At 35.2% G+C, this 17,063-nt stretch overlaps 1 protein-coding gene across 3 annotated transcripts in view; it reads right to left on the bottom strand.

Moving 5' to 3' along the window:
- Nucleotides 1-17,063, bottom strand: part of rbms3.L (RNA binding motif single stranded interacting protein 3 L homeolog) — a 343,617-nt gene that overhangs the window by 310,059 nt on the left and 16,495 nt on the right. The gene's annotated exons all lie outside the window — the stretch shown is intronic.

The following is a 17,063-nucleotide window of genomic DNA, read 5'->3' as shown; positions in this document are numbered from 1 at the left end:
AAAACCCTCAATGTGTAAGCTAGTCTTGAATTCAGGAACAGAGCCAGTGTTATTGATTCTTTGATTGGCATGTCAATAGAGAGCATTTGCGGAACATAAAAAATCTATTTCTTATAAATCGAGCAATTTACTCATTAAACGTGTCTTTTTCACTAGAATAATTGGGGTACCAGTCATACAGTTCCTATTTCTTAAAATCTAAAATATGTTCAACACCTTTTATAAACAAAAAATCTCAAAATGCTAAGTTCATGAGAACATACAAATTATTTATCTTTATATTTTTTATTTTTTTATATTTCAGTAAGTAGCAGAAATTTGACTTTGTAGTAATGCCCTGGAGTAAATAACACTTAAAATAAAAGGTACAATATTGCTAGAAGGTTTCAATCAAAAGTTTGACTTGCCTTTAGATTTAGAATAGTAGATGTTTAATATTTTTCTTGTACTTTATTTCACACTGAATTTATTCCACAACTGCAAATTTACAGTTGTAATGAATGTCAGAAATAATTGTGATATACCTACTACAGACAGTGTTCTGTTAAACCTTAATCATCTGTTACTATGTTTTATATTTTTGACAATTTGATTGCACTTTTCACTACAGTTGAGTTTGTTCAGTATTTGTTCCTTAGAAAGTGCTGTAGAATAAAGGATTTTCTCAAATCTCAAATAACAGTTATGAAATGGATGTATTTTTATATTAAACTATATATTTGAGCTACTATTTTCAGTCTTCATATCAAACAAAATGTGTCAAGGTGATGAGAAAGCATTTAGAGATATGGAAATACCTATCATAATACAAAGCTAGAGATACTAAGATACTAAGGGGCAGATTTATCAAGGGTCGAATTTCGAGGTAAAAAATACTTTGAAATTTGACCATCTAATTAAAATACTTCGACTTTGAATATCGAAGTCGAAGGATTTTTTAGTGAATTTGACCATCGAACGAAAATCATTCGATCGGACTATTAAACCGTTTGAAGCGAACGATACGAACGATTTTAGCGATCGATCAAAGGATTTTCCTTCGACCTCAAAAGACTTAGAAAACTGCTCTAGAAGGTCCCCATAGGCTAACATAGCACTTCGGCAGGTTTAATTTGGCGAAGTATTGAAGTCGAAGTTCTTTTAAAGAGGCAGTACTTTGATTATCGAATGGTCGAATATTCGAACGATTTTTACTTTGAATCGAAGTCGAAGTAAATTCGAAGTCGTAGTATCCTATTCGATGGTCGAAGTATCCAAAAAATTACTTTGAATTACGAATTTTTTTACTTCGAAAATTCCCTCTAATTCACTTCGACCCTCGATAAATCTGCCCCTAAGTCTAGAACCGTTTATATTTATATACAGTATGTATATCTATAATATAAAGTAAAATAAAACAGAAAACATTATACAAATGTAATTTGAAGTCATTAAGTAAAATACACAATAAAGGAGTTAATTCTGAAGTTAAAATAAATTAATATATACATTACAGGTTGTTAAGAAGAGTGTAACAGACAAATGGACACACACAATTACAAAAGCAGTTAAATATGCAATTTATTTTAAAGCACCAAAATATTAAGGGGGATATTTACTAATACTCAAATGTATCTCATATTTTTATTAAACCAAGCCTGAGCAAATTTCCATCCACAATTTTATCAATAACATAACTCAAAAAAGTTGGGTTGGGATAAGACTTGATAAAATAGAGTGAAAACTCGAATTGTAGACATTTTGGGATTTTCGGACAAAAGCCAGCGCAAATCATGATATCTTTAAATTGTAAAAGGAACATATACCATTGACTTGTACATGACCTCAACAGGTTTGAGATGATGGATTTTCAGATTCAGACTTTTAGAAGCTTCAGGTTTAATAAACCTCTAAAAATTCAAGTTTTTTGCCCAAAAAACCTCAACTAGAAAAAATCGAGGTTTAGTAAATAACTCCCTAAAAGTAAAAAGCAGAAATATATAACATATGAATTTCACAATTTTATAAGTTTTTTTATTTATTTTAGTTGCAAGAGATTTTGTATTACTTTATTTTTTTGTGAAACCAATCTATTCCTAAATTTCGTGCTTCTACTAGAAAATTTGCTTTTGCCATGTTGATAAAAAATTTTTTAAAATCAGCAACAAAAGTATATATCTATACTAAACAATTAACCTTTAATATAGTACTTTGTCCCTGATGTGGTCAATGTATTGGGTCAGTAAACAACCATTTATCTAAGCAATATACTCGCAAGCTTATCATCTGGCCTATCTTTTTGTTCCTTAGTGTGTTCAGCATTAGAAGAAAGTGATTAGCAAGAACAACACATATCTCCAGGTACTAGAAGGCTAGCACAAGAAGAGGTTTGTATAACTGAAACATTATTTTAAAAAAGAAAAGCTTAATTTCTCATGCTGAGAAAATAATAATTTTTATGGGCATCTGTTAGTTTGGGAACTGCAAAGAGGTACAGTGATTTGATACATGAGTGTCAGCATGCCTTCACGTATAAAAGCATAATGGTTTTCTTTATATTTGTATTTATCTTAACGTCAGTATGTTTGCCTATAATAAATCATAGTTAATTGATTTACAATTTTTATTTAACTTGTTTATTAATGACAAGTTAAATAAAAGTTATTAGGGGAGGGTATTATAAGTTATGTATCCATTTTTGCAGATGACACAAAACTATCCAGCCCAATTAATTCCATCCAGGATGTGGCATCCTTGCAAACAGGATCTTGAAAAACTGGCAATCTGGGCAGCTAAGTGGCAAATGAGTTGATAGATGTAAAGTCATGCACCTGGGAAGTAAAATATCCAAGCCACTTATACCCTTAATGGGACTGCACTAGGCAAATCCATTATGGAAAAGGATATTGGAGTCCTTGTAGATGATAAACTTGGCTGTAGCAAGCAATGCCATTCAGCAGCATTAGGGGCAAATAAGGTCTTGAGCTGTATTAAAAGGGGTATAGATTCACGGGATTCTTCCACTTTATAGAGCACTGGTAAGGCCCCATCACTCTAACAGGACATTATTGTATTAGAGAGGGTACAGAGAAGGCAACTAAGCTGGTAAAAGGTATGGAAAATCTTAGCTATGAGTAAAGGCTGGCCAATTTGGGGTCTTTCCAGCTGACACAAGGTCACCCATTCCGATTAGAGGAAAAGAGTTTCCGCTTAAATGTTCGGAAGGGGTTTTTTACAGTGAGAGTTGTGAAGATGTGGAATTAGGGATAAAGGAATACAGGGTTGTGGAAGATAGGTCATATAACAAGTTGATCCAGGGACTAGTCCGATTGCCATTTTGGAGTCAGGAAGGAATTTTTTCCTCCTCTGAGGCAAATTGGAGAGGCTTCAGATGGGTTTTTTTTCCTTCCTCTGGATCAACTGGCAGATAGGCAGGTGAAAAAAAGTAAAAAGGTTGAACTTGATGGACGTGTGTCTTTTTTCAAACTAACATACTATTTTACAAGTCCTGTGTGGTCTCCTACATTTTTGGTTTGTGTTGCTACTGTATGGAGCTTTTGTTGTGAGTGCGGATGCACTTTTGGATAATATATATGATATATAATGAAAGGACCCACACTCCATATTCTAGTGAACAAGTTGTGTTTTATTTAATGCATTAAATAAAACACAACTTGTTCATGAGAATATGGCGTGTGGGTCCTTTCATTATACTATATGAAGAGTCTTGACCCTTGCACCTGAAGTTGTCTACAATCCGGTAAGAGTGCAGGCACTGGACACAAAGTATATATATATATATATATATATATATATATGGATAACAATGCTGTGTTACCAATAAAGACACTTTAATCACTTCTAAAATGAGTGTGCTGATCCATTACTACTGCATATTATGAAAATTGATCGTGCACCTCTACTCTATTGGAGATCGAGTGCGGACACCCAAAGCAATTCTATATATATATATATATATTTATATTCTTAGAAAAAGTTAAAGGAATTTAATTAAACTTTCTATGTCAATGACCCTTCTCCGATCTGTATATTTTAGTACCTATTTTTTTTAATATATCTCACTATATCATCTCATCACCCTACTAATATGGTTCTCAGTGGGATATCAGATAAATTACTTGTGTTTTAATAAATTAGTGGGCGTTGCACCCTCTGCTCTTTGAATTAGAATGATTTATAATATCACAGATTTGACTCCTAATAAATGTGCATAAAAGTGTCAGTTCCACAAGAATATATCTGTTGATACTCACTGAAATGCTGACAGGATAAACCTCTGTTGAATAAATGTTTGAATAATTATGTTATTTTAATATTTGTTAAGATTCAGCCCAAGGCAATAACATTCTAATATACTCTGGTAAACCTGCTTTATTAATAGTATCTACAGTATCTACAGTATCTCTATCTATCTATCTGTCTGTCTATCTATCATCTACTGTATCTCAAAAAATTTGAACCTTAGCCTTTCTTTAGCAGAAGTAAGTTTTTTATGGTATTGAATAAAAAGCATCCACACAACTGGAAATAAAAAGAAAACTTGAACTGCCAATCTTTACCTAAGATCACAACCAACACTTACCCCCACAAAAATGGAGATGAAACACAGCAAGCATCAGTGAATGATAAGCTTTACAAAATAAAATGAACATGAAAACAACAGACACCAACAATGATATAGAGAAGGAAAATTATTCATTGGCAATAATCAGTTTTTGCAAAGACAACACTCAAAGAATAGATGTCAAAATGCAGAGCAGTCAGGAGAGTATACATATTTTAGTGAAGCTGGAAAATAAATAAGTAAATTATTCCCATAGACAACCTTGTTTTTACTTGCTCATTTTTTTCTGGAGACTTTTTTGCTTCTATTTTCTTTAATAAATCCCAACTATTTGAGGTTTCTGAAAATATACCCTCATTTTTTCCATCCCTGTTTTTGCTTTGTGTTTTTCTCAAGTCACGAAAAAACCTCAGCTTGATTTTTGATAAATCTGCCCTGTATGTCCTAACTAATAAAAATATAAATATCTATTTTACCAAATACAGTTTTTTTTTAATTTTAGAAAATTCTAGATGAGAAAAAATTATATTTTACAGTAACAAATCACCCACAAGCTTATTGTCAACATTTGCCTGAAAAAAAAACCAAATAGTTCTGAAAAAACAAAGAATTATTAAATATGTACTTTTTATGTAAAATTTCACAAAACATTAATCACTGTGGTACACTGGCTAATTTTGCTATTTCGTAGCATTGGGTACAGTATGAGTGCAAGTTTAATTTTTTATGTAAATTTATAAGAAACCATAGTAGGGTTTTATGCGCTGTTAAAACGTATTTTTAAATGTCTCTTCTGCATTAAGAAATTAAAACATTATAACAGATAATTTGTGAAATAATTTTAATGCATATTTTTATGGTAATGACAGTTCCCCATAGAGCAAAGATTTTAAAGTACTGAATTTGCTAATAGAATATATTATATTACATGAAATTCAAGGAAATATCCAATGTCAATTATGGCTCACAGTGGTGTTCCTTTTTTCATACACATCTGCTTATACATTCAGAAGTATTTCTAAACATCTTAAATGTCATAGGAAATAGCCAAAACAGATTTAATACAGTGGGTATTCTCACTTTTTAGTCAGTCTTAGCAGTTAAAGGGATACTGTCATGGGAAAAAAAATTTTTTTCAAAATGAATCAGTTAATAGTGCTGCTCCAGCAGAATTCTGCACTGAAGTCCATTTCTCAAAAGAGCAAACAGATTTTTTTATATTCAATTTTGAAATCTCATATGGGGCTTGACATATTGTCAATTTCCCAGCTGCCCCAAGTAATGTGACTTGTGCTCTCATAAACTTCAATCACTCTTTACTGCTGTACTGCAAGTTGGAGTGAAATCACCCCCCTCACTTTTTCCCCCAAGCAGCCAAACAAAAGAACAATGGGAAGGTAACCAGATAACAGCTCCCTAACACAATATAACAGCTGCCTGGTAGATCTAAGAACAACACTCAATAGTAAAAACCCATGTCCCACTGAGACACATTCAGTTACATTGAGAAGGAAAAACAGCAGCCTGCCAGAAAGCATTTCTCTCCTAAAGTGCAGGCACAAGTCACATGACCAGGGGCAGCTGGGAAATTGACAAAATGTCTAGCCCCATGTCGGATTTCAAAATTGAATATAAAAAAGTCTGGTTGCTCTTTTGAGAAATGGATTTCAGTGCAGAATTCTGCTGGAGCAGCACTATTATCTGATTCATTATGAAAAAAATTTTTTTTCCCATGACAGTATCCCTTTAAGTACATTATTTAAAAGGTTTGTTCACCTTCCAACACTTTTTTCAGTTCAGTTGTTTTCAGATTGGTCACCGGAAAAAGAAAAAAGAAAGACTTTTTTTCAATTGCTTTCTACTTTTTTTTTTAACTTTTTTCTAAAAGTGAAGTTTGAAGTTCCAATATTAAAGCTCAGTGATCCGGGTGCAGATTCTGAACTGTTATAATTTGTACATTAGTTAATACATTTCTCAGCAGCATCTGTGGAACATTAGCAATTATAACAGCTGCCTTTAAAGGGGTTGTTCACCTTCCACTTTTTATCAGTTCAGTTGTTTTCAGATTGTTCACCAGATATAAATATGTTATTTAGTTGCCTTCCATTTTCAGTTTTTTACTATTTTTCCAAATGTGATTCTTATGCAGATTTATCAATGGTCTAATTTTGAATTTATGTGAATTGTTTACGCTAATAAATTCAAATATACTCACAACTCGAATGGGAGATTATTTAAAAAAAAAATTAAATGTCTAATACTAGATCAAATAGTCCCAACCCGAAAATCCAAATTGTATTTGAATCACGTTTTCCCTCCAAAAAAAACTTGAATATCAGGAAGATAATTAACATATTCAAATGATTCACAGGACCGTTTGAGATGCCGTGTTTTTATATTCGGGCTTTTTAACCCTCGGGGTTTAATAATTTCTGAAAAATTCGTGATTTTTTTAAAAGCCTAAAATTTTTTGGATTTTTTTAAAAGCCTAAAATTTTTCGGATTTCGGAAGTTTAGTATAGAACCGCCCTAATGTATCAATTTAGAACAGTTTACAGAGTCGGTGACTCCCCTCCTATAGTTGCCTTTAGGAAGACATAAGGTGAAAAATTAAACTTTAAACTTCAATATTAGAATAATGGAAAGTAACTGAAAAAAGTCTTTATTTCTGGTGAACTATTTAAAAACAATTGAACTGAAAAAGTGCAAGTAATCCCCTGTGAACTAGTTTTCATTTAGAAGCAACTCTCGTCTATGCGTATTGTTATTAGCAGTTGTAGGATACCAACAGGAATTTGCTGGTATCTGTAAATCACAAGATCACATGCTATACACTCATTCACTTTCAAGTGATATAATACATTTGTTTCATTATGAGTGAGCTGCTGACTTATTCTATAACAACCATAACTTTACGACATTATACTGTTCAGCTTAAGAAGAAGCCATTTATAAGATAAAATATGGTTTGAAAAATCATGCCCCATATTAAGTTTTATTGACATGGGCAGTTTTAATTTAATGTTTAAGAATCTTTAGGGTTCTTTTACTAGTGGGGCAAAGTGAAATAATAGGTGCAATTGTCAGGGCAAAGTGAAATAATAGGTGCAATTGTCAATGCTTTCCACACAGTATAGAGCATTTCCTATAACTTCCACTTCATCAACTGCAAGTCTGTCACTTGTATATGTCACACAAGTGTTGTTTAGCCATATAGGGAGACTGTTCTACATGCCCCCAACTGTACTTCATTCAGTAGACACCAAAATGAGTGCACATGGGCAAAATGTGCAATTAAAAACCTGAAGGTATCAGGTCAGTGACAGAAGTACCTTAGCATGCAAGTATATATTACAGTAATAATCCCAATGAAGTAAAGATGCTAGACGTAGGCAAGAAAATATATTCAAGATTTTTATGAGTGGTGCCCAATAATATTAACTGAAATGTTTACCCTGAGATGGGGAATCCTGTGAATTTAAAGAAATCTAAGCAGTCACAGCTACTGAGTCATATTTATGAATATTTATAATTATAACCTTATAAGAAACTTGTTGTCCTGGAACTCTTAATGAAATGCCCAAATAAAATAGCCATAGTTACTATCCATTTAGAAATAAATGACCCATTGGCAGATCTTGAGGGCTAGACTTAATGATAGCTGTCTTTAACAACAATTTTATGCTACACCAAAGAAGCAATATGCTACTACTGCAAACATTTACAATGATAAAAAGCTCACTAGTTCAGCCTTCAAAGCACACCACAGAGCACTGTTTAAAGCATTGTTGACATTACTGTGTGACAATTGTGCCTCCACTCTATCCTTTGAATGGTTTTCATATGCTAGGGGTGATTATCACTCTAGGAACGGCACAAAACGAACTGCTCAATACATGATAGGGAATAAAATCTAAACTTGGTCATGCTATAGGGCAAATCTAACTTTAGAATTTTTTTCAAGGTACTGTAAATGAAAGCTTGAGAAGAACTCCAAACAGCTCATGAGGCCTCATATTCCCTATTGAAAACCACCATGGGGGGATCACCAAGCAGTAGCTTTAACTTTTTTGGGCTGAAAAATGGAGAGTAAAGCAATGAGGGTTGGCAGGTGCCAAGTTGGGTCCAGAATACCACACAGGGGCATTCACAATTAAAGCTGATCTGGACCTGCTTCAGCTTTACATCTTCCATGTTAGTGATCTCATTTAAGACAACCCAAAGCAACATAAGATGGCACCCACCAACCCAGATTCATTGTTCTGAAGTTTTTGGCCGGAAAAAGTTTAAAAGTTTAAGCTGCCTAGTGGTGCTGTTCTGAATGGAAAGGAAGGCCTGTATGCTGCTCTGTCCAGTACAAGTTTGACTTTAAACAAACAGCCAAGGATCATTCTTTGAGTTGCTTGTAGCTCTGCACCTTTCATTATCAAAAGGGGAATCAAACATACTGTATATACCACACGTATACATGTATGTACAGGGGTGGACTGGGCTAGCAGTACAGTAGGAAAAAAACACGCTCCCACCACCTGCCTAAAAAATCTGCGCTCCCTGACCAACTGCCCGCTCCAATCATTCTGCAGAGAAGGTGGGTGGATGCGAGTTGCAGCTGCCGTGGGGGCATAGAGCTGGCGGTGAGCGGTTGAGGTCCCGATCCAACCCCCAGTCCAACAATGTGTATGTATATTTTTTATGTAGCACATAAATCTGGAAGTGTAAACACATTCATAATCACTTACTAACAGACACATTTTGAAATCTATGGGAGTCTGTTTTCTTGCTACCAGTAATGGTACCAGTGATGACAAGACTGCATTACAAGTCTTTTCATTCTCTTCAAACTGAAACTCAATTGAGTGAAGAACAACAAATGCTGAAGTGTGAGCACAAGCTGTCATTCACTTTTTATAAGAAAAATAGCATCCTTAGGCAGGAATTTTGCATTTTGCTTCTTACTTTTACACTAGGTACATTGCTTATGTAAGGATATCAGGATCTGGCCAACGTTTATTATTTCCATAAGTTTATCATCTTTTATTTATACTGTATAGTGCCAGCAAGTTACACAGCCCTTTATTTAAATATAACAAACATACAATACATGCATACTTACAATAATTTAACAAACAAGGGTAACAGAATAAACAGAGGACCCTGCTCACAAAAGATTACAATCCAAGTTAAATGCATGTACTGTATATGACACCTAACTCATCTAACTTCATACTTGCTCTTGACTATACTAAATGGGATATAAACACAGTTGCTTAAACCAACTTTACACAATTGTTGTTCAACTACAAATGTTAGCATGCTTTCAGAAATTATAAAGAAATACAGTTTGATGGGAGCTGCAGTAGAGCAAGAGGTTGCAGAGGCCCCATAAAAATGCAAAAGAATCCTCCAGGGTGAATCCCACCCGATCTGTATAAATCTGGCTCTATGCAGCATTGATGCATTTTCTTGCACCTTTAATTAGGGTTGAATCTGGCCTTGCTGGTAAAATTCCAGCCTAGGGTATTTCAGATTTACCAGAAATGTCCTTTACCAGTAAATTTTTAATAATTATTTTTCCATCCCAGGCACTCCTCCGATCTGCCCCAAATCCATTTTCCAAGCTCCCCTTTCTCCACTCAACTTACATATTTCCTAGTGATCTTAATGGCATGACCCACCTCATTTACATCATTGAGCCTCCCCCTCATAAATAAACCACCAGCCAGCAACATATTAACCAAAAGATAACAACCCTACTTCAGGTTTTGGCCATCCATGTTAGATAATTGAGAGGCACAGTTAGAAAGTTTTATGCATGGTTTAAAACATCTTTAATTGTCGCTGGGTGCAGGTTTATATTCTTACTAACTGAACATTCAATTTTCACATATTTTACTAGTATATGTATATATAATATATGCCAGTCCTTTCTTTCTGAGATAAAAATGTACTGTGTCTGGAGCCCTTCAAGTAGGAAGTTAATTCTTTATAAGAATCTGAGTTTAAAATACAACATCTCCTACAGGCAGTTTTTGTTCCCTTTCACAACTCATTTACTTTTTGCCAAACAATTTAAAGAAAAGAAACTGCATAAAGAATAGCTGGCATCAGTGGGAGTCCACTGTCCTTTTGAAAACAAGCCACAATTTTAGAGAATCTCTGTGGAGTTTGCATTATTCACACAGCTGATTTGCAGTTAAACCAGAGCACAATCTCAGGCCTCTGAAAGGAAATCTTGCTTACAAAGGTAAAGGCACAAAATCATTCAGAATAATTTTCTAATTACCCAACTTACCACAGTAATACTGACAACAGCAAGTGTTTGCATTGTTCATTTTGGTACAGTGGTTCCTTACTTGCTTAGAATTCTATATTTATACATGTACTGTTTATGTATAAAATTATTACAGGGGCTGGTCTCCGTGGGGTAGGTGGCATTCCCTTGATCCTGCAGGTGCTCGTGTACTAATACTATATACTAAAAAGGGTACATGGTGTGTAAGGGAATGTCCACATTCCACATATTAAATAGCCAATATATGATTGCTCAAGCTGCCAAACTATTTATTATTTAAGAAAGGCCACTCGGGGAAAAATACCTCAACTAAAGAGTTTTTTCCCCCAAACCCTCAAGTGATTTCCTAAACTCACATAGGGTTTCCTTAATGCTTGCTTGAGCTGAAAGGCTTAAACAATCATTAATTGGCCCCTTACTGCCCCTTACATGGCTGGACTACCTGTGATGCTATCTACTCTAGGGAGCAAATTGGGTACAGTACTTGTCAGTAAACTTGTAATACCCTATAAATTCCTTCCTTCCCTAACTCTCTTGCTGCTGATCACCTCTTATAACCACAGACTTGCCTCTGCTTTGCCATTTTCCCCTCTGCCTGCCAATTTCCCCACAGCATCCATGCATTTTTCTACCTAGCCCACCATTTTCCCCCACCCCATGACATATTTGCCCTCCCCCAAGTGACATCATGGTTCACCCCTAACATGAAAGCCATATTATTAGCAATAAAATGTGGCAACTCTATACAGGGACTTTAATTTTCTTAGTAAATTAACATGACATCCCAAAAATAAACATCTCTCTCTCTCTCGCTCGCTCTCTCACTCTCTCTAGTTCTTGTGTGTATTCTAAATTGCAATCTCTCATGGACAGGTCCCTCTGACTTCTTGTCCCAACATTTGTAATTGTTTTATTTTCATCGGCCATAGTCTTTGTATGCTTACCTAATCTGAATATCCAAATTAGTACAATCTGTGGGGAGGGAGGGGGTATGCAATGTCCATGGGCACGTAGTCTAAAGTCAAATAAGTTTATGGGTTTGGATTCAGATTATCAGCCATGTGGATTTGACTATATTCCGCCAAACAAGACTCCGATTTGGGCAAATGCCAGTGCATACCTAGTTGGAACTAGGTACAAAGAGCAGATCTGGACAGTGGTAAAGAGCTGCAAAGACTTTATGGAGCAAAGACACAGGAATGAAAGAAAACTGGCAGACAGAGCAGAAATATCTCTGTAATCAGAAATACTATAGGGCTCATTCACATCTGCAGTGAGTAAATTGCAATTTGAGCACAATGACGTGTTTTTCCATAAAAGTGTTTTTTTTTCCAGAATGCCAATGCATCATTTCCAGTGTCCATATGCAAGTGACATGCATGTATTTTTCTTAAGATGCAAGTGTGCTACACCCTTGATACAGGACACTGAGGAACCACTGGAGCCACCCCCTGGTCCATAGGTGGAGGTAGCTCCAGGTTTCCTTTTCGTCAAGAGGTGCAGACGCACTCGATTGAGAACCAGAAGGAAATGGCAGTGAAAGCAACTATGCGGAAGTGCAAGGAGTGCATTTGGATGTGGGTTCCTATAACACATGAGGTTTATATGCAATGAATGTAGGAAAATGTGCATGAACGCAACTGCATTTGTTTTTTATAAATGAGCCTTTATACCTCTATAGTCAGTAATATCAAAGCTTAAATAACTGATAACAAAATATTATGTTTATGACCCAAGTGTGCCAGTGGTGTTTGTTCTGGTGTTGGGTGGAGTCTCCCCTCCTCCATGCCATGAGTAATGTGTTCATTTATTTTATTAGTCAGATTTTATTTTATTAAACTGTATTAGCTTTATTTTAAAATTACATTATAAAACCTTGCTCAGTGGGACTTTATTCAAGATTTCCAGCTTTCAAGGGCTTTCTTTTCAGATAAGTATGTTGTGTTTATTTCTTTACTTGATGAAAACATCAAGTGGAACGAGTATGAACACAGTCTAGTTATTAGATAATCTACAGAAACAATAGTTTCATGCCGCCATACAGTACTATCAGCTTTAAATGTACAATCTCACTCTTTTTGTCTCTCTAGAGAGTATATACAGTATCTACTGATGAAAATATATTCTGGGATGTTTTGTTCTAATAAAAATAAGAAAACTGTACAAAATGTATTTTGTGAAAATGTTTTTGTTTATTTGCAAAACTCTGATTAGCATTTTGAAATGTCAAACCTTGGCCACTTCCAGCTGAGCATATTAATCATATTGCGGTAGGAGATGGTTATGCAGAACACAGATCAGAACTTCCAGAAACCTGCCACACTGCCCAGTGACTAAAGTAAACATTAAATGCTTCATGAGTTACCAGGTTACTTATAATAATAAAATAGCAAAGACAGCGATATCTCCCCACAAGGAAATCACCTTTTAGCAGACAAAGCTGTGGTCTATGCATTGCTTTGTGTGTTACTTGCTCTTTGAAATACACACAACACATATATTTATATATACAGTATGTATATATAGCTGCCCCTGTGCACGGAGAAACAGTGTATTTATAGATAAAGAAAACACCAGCACCAGGGGTCTTTTTGCATCAAATAAGCAGTATATTATGTTGCAATAGGGACCGAAACGTCGGTTTTACATGCAACACTATATACTGCCAGTGTTGGACTGGACCGGGAAATAACCCGGTGGGCCTCGACCCTCGTGGGCCCCCGCCGGGCCAGACCCCCTTTCCTGATATCTAAATTTTGGGGGGGAAAAAGTTTTTGGCACCGCGCATGCACACTGAGCGGCGCAGCTCGTGCATGTGCATGGTGCCGTTCATCACACAGTAACGTCAAGCTTGGCGCATCACAGTAGGGGGCCAGGGGGGCCGGAGGGGGGGGCCTGGACCAGAAGTCCCGGTGGGCCCCGGGCCCCCCAGTCCGACCCTGTATACTGCCTATTTGATGCAAAAAAAACCCTGGTGCTGGACTTTTCTTTATTTATCTATCTATCTATCAATAACTGATCTTATGTACATTCCTGTGGGAACTGTGCTTTTTATAAGCAGAACAAATAAACATTAGCCTTAATATTTCTATTATTATTTAGCCTGTTTAGACTTAACCATTCCCCCTATTACCAGAAGCACATAAAACTAAATAGACAAGAAAAACTCCTTTCAATGCAATTTTGTTGCTTCAGTGAAATGGATGGGAGCTTCATCACAGATAAGCCTCTGGGTATAATGTAACTCCAACATGCCTTTTATGGAATCACTCAGTTTAAAAAGGTTGTCACATTTGCAGCATGGAAGATGCATTTCTTTCTCAGCTCATTTTAGATATTTTTTTAGGTTTCTTTATATATTATCTGCACAGAATTTATAGTTGTAAAAGGCATCTTAGAGTCACAAGCTTTTCTGACCAACATTCTGAGAATACTCTAATGACTTGAAAATGAAAAATTAACCTAATGAGATGTATGCTCCTTTCAAAATGTACGTACCTCATAAACTGAGCAAAAATTCAAAGCATAGAAACTCAGAATTAACATGACATTGTTTTAAGATTGAAAAAGAAACAAAGAAAAATAAAAAGCTGAAAGATTTTCTCCAAATTTCGTTGGTCACGTTAGACAGACAACCTTTATGTACTTCAATTTACAGGGTTTGACTGGGTCTTTGCAGGACTTTCACCATTTTGCACTTCATTTCAGTTTTATGTTGGCCTTGTGTTTTGGATAATTGCCTTAACTTCAGATTCCTTCCCAGTATAGTATCTGTACTTTGCATCATACGGTCTCCCTACCATTTAAGTAAATTTCTTAGTACTACTTATAATATAATTCTCTAGAAGCGAATCTTTAATATGGTCTTTTAACAACCATACAATGCCTTGTCCACCACAGATGTAACCAGGATGAGACCATAATCCCTTTTTACATCAAAAGTACAAACATTAGTAATCTACCAGATGGAAGGGAGTCAGGCATGTCAGTCTTGGGAAATCAGAGGCATTGATCTTAAGACAGGGATATTAGATATAAAAAGCTTCATGCAGGGATGTCAAGTGTGTCTGTTTTGATGAAATATTGACAAGCCATATTTTTTTTGAGCAAAACAGACAGCATGGTGAAATTCTAGCGATGATTTGCAAAAAAAAAGTTTGCTCTTTCAAATTGCTCACATGAACTTTCTACTGTACAATACTGCATTCACGAGTACTGCTAATGTATATAAGCAAACAGCCACTGTCAGCCACTCACCTGAGGTCAGCTGTGAAATAGTCCTGAAACCCAGGCCTTTTTTTATTACTATTGATAACCTAAGGCACATTTTTAGAACTGGTCATTCCAAGTGAAGCAAATCATTTCTATGTTTTCTGTTTTGCCATTTAGATCACTGCTTTGCCACACCTGTTGCAGTATTTACCTGTCAAAGTACAAAGAACCAGACAAAATATTAGTCCCTGGCCTGCACTTGAAAAGGAACCACAGTGCCTAGGTGCAGTTTAGCAGATACAATAATCCAACCTCCAAAATGCACTGCACTTGCAGAACTTATAGGTGCTTTAAAAGGTTTATTGTGTAGTGCAAGGTTTAGGCTGAAACCCTAGCCCTTTTCAGATATAAAGTAAGTGGTGCACTCAAAAATGACCAGGTGCTATATACTAATTCATGTTATATTATTACATTTTTAATATATAGATGCACATTGGAACTTTAAAATAAAGTAAGAAAGGTCTCATAAAGACCGAAACGGTGACAAACACATTTAGATATTTTTCACTTTAAAGTCCCAGTGTGCATCTATATACTATAATGATATATATATATCTATCCGTGTCCAGTAAAGTATATATGTATGTATAGACACACTGTTGTACTTTAGACGGAAGTCAAGAAATCAAACAAAGCAAATGTACTTCCCATAATGTAGTTCTTTGTACTGTTACAAACTATCCTTAGAAGGGAAAAGATAAATGAAGCAATATTTGATTCCTGCCCTGTACTAGTAGATTCAATACTCTACTGGAAGATCTATTATCAAGAGCACAGAAAAACAATCACCCATACAATTAAATCTTCTTCAAGATAGCAAGGCGAGATAGCAAGTGTAACCTGCCAGTAGTTACTGTACATCTATATATTCAATGTCAGGTTAACCTTTACAAAATAGACTCATGAATAGATTGCCAACTGTAGATCATTCTGGAAGTTTAGTGTGAAACAGTAAACTAGAAGCAGGAATGATACACCACAGCATATCTTCTTTTTATAATAAAACATTCAGTGGATCACTTTACTATTTTATGGATTTTAATTTATTGCTTAACAATATATACATTTTGCATATCTTTATAAAGATTTGGGCTGATTCCAGAAAGATAGCACAACAAGAGCTCAATGCCCTAACAGTTGTGTGTGTGTTAGATTTACCATTTAAGTTACAAATGACAATTTATCTGCCCATGTATGGTGCCCACTGATATACCTGCAGAGCTAATATCTGGTCAAAAATCAGGATTTCAGGATTAGGCTTTTTCTTCAACTCCAAATGTGTATGCATTTCAGGGACACATCGTCCATTAAAGTTACTTATACTAACTTATACAAGGTAAGGCAACCGATAACTTATCAATACTATTTATTATTATTAGCGTATGTATACTGCTGCAAAGGGCAGAATACAGTGAGAGCTCACAGTAGAGACAACGTTACCATACAAAGGCTAAATTACCACTGGGGCGGTTCAAGAATGAAAATTTGGAATTTGCCAAAATTGCCCTGATCTCAGTCCAGCTGATAATTTGTGGGACTATTTGAAAATTGATGTGCATAAATGCCATTTGATTAGCTTGAGCAATCTGGAACAAATCTGCCTGGAAGATAGGGTAAAACCATTCCCAAACCATGTGTGAAGCTGGTATATGATTATCTCATAAACACAACCAGGTGCAAATTTGTAAAAATTAAAGTTCTCATTTTGTTCCCAAGAAAATAATGGCTATTAAAATAATCTTAAATTTTCCCAAAATCCTGTTTTCAGAACTCGTTTTTTTTTAATTTCAATAAAAGAAACATTTGAAATCATTCCAAAATAGATCTCCAAACAATATTCCATTAAAAAAGTAATGAAATATATTTCAGGCAATACAATGCAAATGTCAATAGATGCAAATCTTAAAATGGTATTATTCAGATTGCAACACTGAA

This window comes from Xenopus laevis, chromosome 6L (assembly GCF_017654675.1).
Source record: "Xenopus laevis strain J_2021 chromosome 6L, Xenopus_laevis_v10.1, whole genome shotgun sequence".
Lineage (NCBI taxonomy): Eukaryota > Metazoa > Chordata > Amphibia > Anura > Pipidae > Xenopus > Xenopus laevis.
This window is presented reverse-complemented; position numbering and strand designations above follow the sequence as displayed.